Raw genomic sequence first — 10,732 nt, forward strand, 5'->3', positions numbered from 1 at the left:
ATGCCTAGCGACCCGCACCTCAACTTGATCAATAAAAGACATAAACATCCATCATTCTGGCTAAAAATAGTAGCATATAAGCACAATCAATGCCTTATTTCCCTATTGGATTGTGTAGCGCCTGAACCTTGCTGAAGTGTGTGCATTCTTACATGGGCTCAGGACTATCCACATACAAAAAAACAGATTTTTTTATGTGGCTAAATGTATGCAGTAGTAGTCGTAGTAGCAGTAGTAATCTTCGGAGTTGTGTAATAATATACCAAGCCTCAAAGAATTGAAGGTAGTTGCAATCTCACCACTATACAAAACAATTAGCATCTTTAGAAAAATAAATGTATCACTGCATCTTCCTGCAAAAATTAGAGTAGGTTATTTCACTGGAATCCAACACAATCTCTTTTGTTTGTATATAAAAACTTCTTTTTCTCATAAGAAATGGATTAGGATTAGGGTTAATCCGTTGTACAGGAAAAAAATTGCATTATTTATTGTCATACAAGTGTAAAATGAAGGATTGAGGGTAGTGCTTGTGAGGCCAGTCTCTTCAAATAAAGAAAAAATTAAGCCGACTGCAGTGTGTACTTCATTTTTTTTTTGTCTTTTATTATGACTTGATTATAGAATTAGCCATGTTGTACTGAATTGCTTTCTTATGTCCCAATATGTGCCAGTTCATCACTGTTACCCTTCTGCGGTGGCATAGCAAAAACAAACAAAAATATCCATTCTACTCTCAAGCTGTTCTATACAGGCAATCTTTGACATTATAAACTGACATACAAGTATAACAACGAAAAAAGCACAGCAGAGCAAAATAACTAAAACCAAATAAAGCTGACAGCAGTGTGTAGTCATTTTCTCTTCTTTTATTATGATTGTCTCATCATATTGTTCATACTGCTCTATAGTTATCATCATACTTTATACTGAAGGAAATCATTTAGTTGTCCTTATGCTGACTTTAAAGGGGAACTATTTAATTTTCTGACATATAAATGTTGTTACAATGTTGTATTCTCGTGTGAAACGATGCCAAAGCATCAGATAATGAGCTTTGGGCATTTGGAGGTGAGCCCTGAAAGAAGTTTTGAATGGCTCTGCATGCTCAGAGTTCTACTGACGTCAATGCTTACACTTCCTTATATGACCATACCAGGGTGCATGCTTGTAGGCCAACCCCCACTTCACTCGCTTGTGGAAAATGTCACCATATTATCATGTCGGCTTCCAGGAAATGTATGTTCTGGTGTGAGGAAAAGCTATCTTGCCTCCAGAGGCAAGCATCAGGCACACTGGCAGAAGTGGTGGGAGTTTGTGATTCCCGGCCGGCAAGAGAAAAATATGCTCATCTGTCTGTTTTGTAAACAGTTCCAATGTTACTTGTTCATGTTGAAGAGTCAGAAGAGCAAGCCTGTGAGTACAAATTTATCAGTATTTGTTTTGTATAAATAATTGGACAAAATGAGCTCGGCAGCTGTCTGAAAGTCCTTGGTAGCGCTTGGTAGTGTGAGCAATCACAGCAGAATTAGCGTACCTGGAGGAAGGCCGGGGTGGAGTAACTTAAACAGACTGTTTGGGAGCAGGAAATCCATGGAAACACTGCAGAAAGAGGGGCAGAATCTGGAAGATCTAGAAAGCTTTCTGTGCAGGTTATTGTGTGTAGCTGCTCTATTGGAGTCCACAACTCAATACAAAGGGAATGAGCATAATATGTCTTCTTTCATTTCATATTCTGCTGTATTGAGTTTGAAAGGGATCATTTTGCAGCAAGTACGAACTCAACAGTTTCCACAAAGATGGCCGACATGCACTGAAGTCATTACAATCTGCCAAGAAAATAAATTATTTTGTATTTATTTGTGTTTAAAGTACAATGTCGATTTACATACATATTTAAAATATGCAGAGGTAATAAAAATATATATAATACATTGTGTAAATTGCCATGATTTGAAATGTCAGTCTATTATTTTTCTACTCAAAACAACGCAATACTTTTTGTACAAAGTCCTACAAAATGGTGGTGAAAACAGGCTCATGAAATCCTCTCACCGGTGATAAGATTATAGTCCCTCTCGGGGGCACGGCTGACCGACAAGAGTAGGTTTGTAATTAACATGTGACTTCAGTGTTAATCTCCCTGAACTAATGCCTTGAAGGAGCCTGGGAAGGGGGGGTAGGGGGTGGGGGTTGGATTTGGGCCGATCTTAGTGCAGGAGGTCGCCTCTTGCAGGAGATCCGTGCAAACTCATTTCCTCCACAGGTGTTAAGAGGGGCACGCTTGATAAACCTAGGGCAGTAAATGAAATCAACATTGAAGCGAGTGGATTTGATGATCATGATTGCATCCTGTCTCGAGCTTACCCATTAAAAGCCACCTCTATTAGCCGCGCCACCCCTCCCCACCTTGTGACCAATGCCCATTTGAGGTCCAGCGTAGATGATAAAGCCTCCACTCGACTACGCGTATTCTCAAGCAATAACATCCACATCTGTATTATCAACCCAAGAATACCCGTGGTCGAGAGTGCATGGAGCCGAGAGGCCATGGTCTTCTCGTCTTTTGTTCCCCGTAAGGAGGTAGGACAGCACCTATGTCGGAGAAGACGGACAGAAGAGATGAGAATCATGCTTAAATGAGGATGCAGCAGAATTTCAAGCTGGAACACAAGCTAATCATCTGAATGCATCTCAGTAAACATATTCAAAAGCGGGTCCCTTTTGTATTGCTGTATCACAGCACTGACAAAAGGGGGGGTGGGGTGGGGTTGGGTGGGGCGGGGGTTTGCTCACCCATTATCAAATACACATGTTCGCTTCTTACCTCACCCCCGCACCCCCACCACCACCACCTTTCATTCACGCTCTCACTCAGTCCCTTTCCTTATAAACGTCTTGTCCTCATCGCCAGCCCCCCACCTTCCCCGGCCCCCGGACCTTTCCGTGGAGAATAAATTCAGACTACACATTTGCCAATTAGAGAGCAGTTGTTGTCAATCAAACATCCAGTGGAAGTGGGGTGGGGGTGCATCCATGGGTAAAGAGTGGGTGGTGGGTTGACAGCATGTTGCATCAGCACCAAGGACAGCTCCCACCAGAGAACTATCTGGTTTACTAACATTAGTGGGGGTTTTTTTTTTCTTCTTCCACCCTTTTAACCTTGCTGCTGTTTACTCTTCCATCTATTTCCTTCTATACACACAGTGTGTACACACAAGTGTTCGTATTTTTTTCAGCTTTTCTAGTTTTTACATTAAAAATATATATATTGTACAAGCTATTGACAAACTCAATAGACTTTACTTACTATACTTACTTAGTACTATACTTCTTATCCTTTTCTTTTACTGTTACAACATAGTAAACTGTCAAACACAGTATTTGCGGAGAGGTAGGATTAAACAAATTCTGCTTCTTCCTCCGACTCTTCAGACATGTTGAATTAAACGTGATGCCTTTTTAAGCACGTTTGCATTCAACTACCATTACTTTTGTATGAATTACTGTTTACATTTACAGTTTAGAAAGACACCTGTAGCTTCTATAATAACAAGAAAAGATGCAGTTAGTCCAGTAGTTATGGAATATTACTGTATATTATGCAGTAACAGACAGAAATTGCCTCCAACTATACCATTTGTTTATGATGATGAACAGAAACCTTAATGGAGTTCACTATTTGTACAATGGATTCAGGTCCAACTAGGGACTGTAGAAAAGCTATTGTTTTGATATATATATATATATATATATATATATATATATATATATATATATATATATATATATATATATATATATATATATATATATATATATATATATATATATATATATATATATATATATATATATATATATATATAAATATAATATATATAAATAAATATAAAAAAAATCAGGCGCTAAAGCATTGCAACAACGTGGATTGTTTGAAACAGTTTTCCGACCAAATGGATTGCAGAAGGATTCCAAGCAGGAAGTTCTGTAGAGGCTCCAACAGCATTGGTTGATAATGCCAAATAGAGAAGGAGTTTGTGCTGGAAGTTACAGTACATGCAAACATAGTCCAATGATTTGTTACATGTTTTTCATTGGACAGCAACACGAGAATACTGTACATACCCACACAATGGAGATTGGTGAAAACGGTATAATATCCTGGCTGCTTGCACAGGCTCCTCTAATTTGCCATTGAAACGGGTTGCAGGAGAATTCAAGTGCAGAAAGTTGAATTCAGAAATTGCATGTCTTCCCTTTCCGATGAAATGTGTGTAGTTGTGCTTTTCTGTAGCTGAATACAGCCTACTAACAAAAAAATATGCACGCATATTTGTGCCTAAAATTAAGAATTTTCAAACATAAAAATGGCAAAATGAACTAACTCCTGTAAATGAACAAAAATACAAATACAATTGTGTGTGTGGTATTCTACATTAGTCATTACATATCAGTAATTGTTTGGTGAGACAAGCACCAGACCAACAGGCATTTATTGCAGATTTCAATTATATCATAATGATAATAATAATAATAACACAGGTCACTGTTGTGACCACAAACCAAGACTAGCTAAAACTCAACTCTCAACCCCCAACCTCGCTTCCTGTCCTCCAAACATCTGTCCGCCTGCCATTAAGGTTCTCTTGGGAACACATTTAATGTGACACACACAAAAACTAGTTGTATTTGTGTCTTAAATGGCCTGTTTTCGCTGATTATATCTACTATATTGCGTAATATGAGTGTAAAGGTCATTATAGGGGTGCTATTTCATCTTTAGAAGGCTCTAATAATGCTAAAACCTGTATATTTAGAGGGTTGTAAACTGTTTTTTTGATTCTATCACTATGTAAATATTCAATATTCCTATTTTACGGAAATTGAATTATCACGGTCAAGTCTCGAACCAATTTTTTAATTGGACCGCAATGGTATACTAGCAGCCACACGATCCAAAACAAGAAATGAATGGAGTGAAGTGTTTGTAAGTGCCCAGGTTTTTGTTTGTTTGAAGCAAAACTGGACTATTGCTAGTGGATTCTGTTACAATTGGCTCGGAAACACCACTGCTTTTTGTCATTTGAGTGACGATAGAGAGTTCTTCAAGCGTGAGTTAGGCTTGTTGTTTATGGTTTTGTTAAGAGTGATGCTCGGAAATTTTTTTTTAAGCTTTTCTGACAGATAGTAATGCAAAAAATGTTTTTGTGAAAACTATGATGTATTTTCCACTAAGTTTTGAGATTTATTGATGAAGGAACTTGAAATATCCATGCCTCCATCCAAATTGCCATAGGTGTGAATGAAGAAGGTGAGCCCTCATTAGTGAGCATGGCCTGCTCTCATCATCCATCTGTCCAGCTGTCTATGTGAGTGCTAATGACAAGTCAAGTGGACGTGTCTTCTGTTCTCTGAGCTTCATGAGGGTGTCAAAATACACCTGACTGCTGCCCTCTTCATTAAACTGGACTGATGGGTTTCACACAGTCACCAATCATTGGGATGTTCTATCAACCCCCCTCCCTTTTTTCCTTTCTGGGGCGGCGGAGAAGGAGGTGCACTTTAACATTTACATCACATGACCTCCTCCCGCATCCACATATTCACATAATTAGCCTTTCATTTATTGCTGCGCTGCGTAACGCTAACTTTATTTCACGGCAAAAGACATCTGGTTTTTCCTATTTAGGAGGGAATCGGTTTCCTCAATTGACTTGATTAAAAGTGAACTGGCTCCAGCTGGAGGGCCTTAATGCATGACGCTCAGTCTGCAGGGTCCATGCTGCTGGTGTCTCCTCCCATAGGCCTATTACCGCGTATACCTGTATGTGCTACAGTATATACGTACATGCTATATACCTGACATTTCACATGTGCAGGCAAACACAAGAGGGAGTGCATGCTGCATTGCTGCTTAATTGCTTGGAACTAAAGGCTGCTATGATGATGATGATGATGATGATGATGACGCTGTAAGCCTCCTACTACAGTTGGGCTACACAGCATGACCACAGTTGCTACACACAATAATAATAATAATAGTAAATTGGGGAAGAAATGCTGAGAAAAAAATTAAATAATAATAATAAAAAAAATAAATAAATTAAAAAAAATAAATAAATACAAAAATACAAGCAAAAAGTAAAAATAAAAATAAATAGTAATAGTAAAAATAAAAATATAAATAAATTAAAATAAAATAAATGTGCAAAAAGGTTGCTGCAGAACTCGCTTTTATCCAAACTTTTTAGTGTCAAACTTTATTATATTGTATAGGTTTTCCTCTATTGTCATTGTTCCCAATTGAATTGATATCCCAGATAGCCAGCACCTAACCTGTCTACTGTAGTGTCAACTGGTAACCACCTTTTAGTATTGCCTCATACCTCATACTATACCATAATATTATATAGGTATTTTTTTTTTCAATATATATTTTTTTATTTTCCCCCTATTATTGTCTCCAACACGCCTCTCTCCTATTGCTGCATTATTCCCATCAGGTTGAATTTTCTGTTTGGTTCTATCCAATCAGAACACAACGCAGAGCCTCCTTTGGCTCCTTTCAGTCGTGCTGAATTCACTTGAAGGATCACGTTGTCATAAAGTGGCGGCCCCATCTGAAGCTCACATTGCTTTTCTTTATTGGAATGATAGGATCAAAAAACAAAAAACAAAACAACAACAATAACAGAAAAACAATAAATGAGATATTGAACTTACCGCTTCCAAACGCTCAGTAGAAGAAGCTGGCTCCGTTTGTCTCCACATTGGATCCATGCTGAAGTGCTGTGGGGGTAACGCCCTCCTCCCCCTCTTCCTCCTCTTCCTCCTCCTCTTCCTCCACCCTCGTGCTGTTTCTTTCTGTCTCACGCGCTAAGCGGGAATCACACAACCACTCCTTGTTTTTTACCCCCCCTCCTCCTCCTCCTCTCCACCACGACTGAGGGAGAGAGAGGGAGGGATGGAGGCAGCATGCAACAGCATCAGCATCTCATGCAAGTCAGCTCCATCCTCCTCTTTCTCCTCCTCCTTTCCTCTTTGCTCCTCCTCTGTCTTACTAGAAGGAATCAATGTAGAGAAACACATCATATTTATTATCACTGTCTTTAAGAGGGAAATGGAGCTGTTAGTATAAAATCATGTCGATTCTCCACAAAATTTGTTTGTCTTTCAGGAGATTTTGTTTTTGAGGATCATTTGTATTAAAAAAAATACTTAATTTTAAATATACTCTAACAGAGCAGACAATGCCATGTTTTTATTCATTTGAAGGAATGTGTAATGTTATTTGGTCTTCTAGTATATCTGAACCACTGATGGGCTGGAAATTGGGCAATACATGCACCACATCATGTTGCCTGTGCTTTTATTTTGTCTAGTGTTTGGCCCCATGACCACCAAATTTGGTGCACACCTTTAGGGGACAAACGAGGACTTGTGTGTAAAATGTAGTATGGCTGAAAAACGGCTGCACGGCGGCCAAGTGGTTAGCACCTTACAGCCAGGATATCAATTCAATTCCACCCTCGGCCATCTCTGTGTGGAGTTTGCATGTTCTCCCTGTGCATGTGTGGGTTTTTTTTCCAGGTGCTCCGGTTTCCTCCCACATTCCAAAAACATGCTAGGTTAATTGGTGACTACAAATTGTTCATAGGTATGAATGTGAGTGTGAATGGTTGTTTGTCTATATGTGCCCTGTGATTGGCTGGCCACCAGTCCAGGGTGTACCCCGCCTCTCGCCCAAAGACAGCTCGTGAGGAGAAGCGGTAGAAAATGAATTAATTTATGGCTGAAAAACATGGCCGCCATGAAGTGAAATGTCTTTGCAGGGCACAGGTGGCTCATTAAAACTTGGAGGATAGCGTGTATGCTAGCATGTATCCCACAGCATTTTGACCACAACCCATATGGGTGTGCCACAGATGTCATATACTGGCATGAGTGTTGGGTTGCAAAGATATGGTAATGGTAATGGTTTTATTCCATTTGAACATGCATCAGATTACAATTGAATGCATCCCATAATCGGTTCACAGTTCCACATGTCCAAAAGGAGTAGGAAGAAGCAAAGCTTATTAAATCCTACCCCTCCATCTGGTACTTTTACAATCAGTAACTGTTACATTTGTTCACTTCCTGCCTTTCTGATATAATTTTCATTTTGTGAAATTTGATTCCATTCATTCATTCATTCATTTTCTACCGCTTTTCTTCACGAGGGTCGCGGGGGGTGCTGGAGCCTATCCCAGCTGTCTTCGGGCGTAAGGCGGGGTACACCCTAGACTGGTCGCCAGCCAATCACAGGGCACATATAGACAAACAACCATTCACACTCACATTCATACCTATGGACAATTTGGAGTCGCCAATTAACCTAGCATGTTTTTGGAATGTGGGAGGAAACCGGAGTACCCGGAGAAAACCCACGCATGCACGGGGAGAACATGCAAACTCCACACAGAGATGGCCGAGGGTGGAATTGAACCCTGGTCTCCTAGCTGTGAGGTCTGTGCGCTAACCCCTAGACCACCGTGCCGCCTGAAATTTGATTTAATTAATTTATTTTTTGTCACATACCGAAGTACGAGGTGATATGACCATACAATGACATAATGGGTACCATAGTAAGTGTCAATATAGTGATATGTATAGCACATCATGACTGGTTCAAGACTCTTCATCCTTGTATTTAGCAAACATCAACTGCTTGTATTGTTTCTTGAATTGGCTCATCGTTGTGCATTGTTTGATTTCCTTACTCAATCCATTCCATAGTTTGATTCCACATACTGAAATGCTATGGCTTTTTAACATAGTCCTAGCATATAAGTGCTTCAAATTTAGTTCTTCTCTGAGATCATATTTCTCCTCTCTTGTAGAGAAATATTGGATGACATTTTTAGGTAAATCGCAACAAAAAGCAGTGGAATCATCCGCAAATAATCTTTCATGATTTCGGATTGATGTAGAAGTTGAACAATTTGGGTCCCAGTATTGACCCCTGGGGTACTCCGCACGTAATATATAAACTTGCAGATGTGTATTCTCCAAGCTTTACGTATTGCTTTCTGTCAGCTAAGTAGCTTTTGACCCAGTTCAGAACTAATCCTCTTATTCCGTACCTTTCTAATTTAGTTATTAGGATGTCATGATTGATTGTATCAAAGGCTTTTGTCAGATCAATGAATACTGCGGCTGCACGCTTCCTATGATCTATAGCGTTAGTGATGTCCTCCCTAATTTTGATCTGTGGTATGGAGGTAGAAATGTTAGCTCTGTATCCATACTGACTTTCTGATAGTAATTTGTTGCCGTTAATAAATGTATCCAGCCTATAGTTGAATAGCTTCTCAATAAATTTGCAGAATTGTGATAGTAAGGAGACTGGCTCGTCGTTTGTAAATTGGTTTTTGTCACCATTTTTAAAAATTGGAGCAACCTTAGCTGTTTTCATTTTCCAGTATGAAAAGACAAATTACTAACTTACATCAGCGGTTCTACGATCTCGTTGATTACCGTTTTTAAAGTGTCCATTTTGATTCCATTACAATCAGTTGATTTTGCTTTACAATTTTTTGACAATGTCAATTATTTCTTTTTTTGTTACATTTGTCAGAAACATAGAATTATAATTCCTTTCTATTGTTTCATTCCTTTCCTCCCTTTTCCTCTGTTTCGGAATCACTTCTTCCAGTTTTGGACCAATATTGACAAAGTAGTTATGCAGAATTTATTTTGCAGTAACATTTTGGAATTTAGTGTCGGCCAATTTAGAAATATATATAATCGGGGAACTTTGAAAATGACCTGGGTTCAATTCCACCCTCGGCCATCTCTGTGTGGAGTTTGCATGTTCTCCTTGTGCATGCGTGGGTTTTCTCCGGGTACTCCGGTTTCCTCCCACATTCCAAAAACATGCTAGGTTAATTGCCGACTCCAAATTGTCCATAGGTATGAATGTGAGTGTGAATGGTTGTTTGTCTATATGTGCCCTGTGATTGGCTGGCCACCAGTCCAGGGTGGACCACGCCTCCCGCCCGAAGACAGCTGGGATAGGCTCCAGCACCCCCGCGACCCTCATGAGGATAAGCGGTAGAAAATGAATGAATGAATGAATGAATTTTGAAAATGTTAAAAAGTCGGCTACACTCCATGCAAATTAATAAGAATAATTATTTTATGACATTAGAATGGAAACCCACTGTGGACCAATCAATCAGATCCAGGTTGTATTATTTCTAAAGAGTGATTTTGGGGAATTTTGCCCATGATTCAATACATATTTCTGTGAATTATGACGTGAGAAAACGAACTCATTTGTTACATGCAACATGGTACGAGAACCCAGACATTGTACAAAAACTGAAGATGAAAACCTTTGGTGATAATCAATTTAAGATTAAGATTAAGATTAAGATATGCCTTTATTCGTCCCTCAGTGGGGAAATTTGTATTACACAGCAGCAAGAGTACAGAATCAGTTAAGCAGTACAAAATACACAATATAGAAAAATAAACAATATAAACAACCCAAGTATTAACAAAATCAACAGTTTTTCCCAGAGTTATATACAATACAGTATGTAGATAATATGAAACGAGATGAGATATATGACCAGTCTATACACTGAGATCTTGCTAGTGAGTTAATATGAGGCATTATGGAAATACTTCATATAGAACTTAGTACAGTAAACCTCGGATATATCGGATATAAAAGAACCGA

The 10,732-nt window shown here is 39.0% G+C and overlaps 1 long non-coding RNA gene across 1 annotated transcript; it reads right to left on the reverse strand.

Moving 5' to 3' along the window:
- Positions 1-675: 675 nt before the first annotated feature.
- LOC131135908 (uncharacterized) lies at positions 676-6,864 on the reverse strand. The gene is made up of 3 exons (XR_009131675.1): positions 6,727-6,864; positions 2,368-2,595; positions 676-2,293 (listed from the first exon to the last, which is right to left on the reverse strand). It is a non-coding gene; the product is annotated as an uncharacterized LOC131135908 (long non-coding RNA).
- Between the last annotated feature and the right edge of the window lie 3,868 nt (positions 6,865-10,732).

This window comes from Doryrhamphus excisus, chromosome 1, assembly GCF_030265055.1.
Source record: "Doryrhamphus excisus isolate RoL2022-K1 chromosome 1, RoL_Dexc_1.0, whole genome shotgun sequence".
NCBI classification, from domain to species: domain Eukaryota; kingdom Metazoa; phylum Chordata; class Actinopteri; order Syngnathiformes; family Syngnathidae; genus Doryrhamphus; species Doryrhamphus excisus.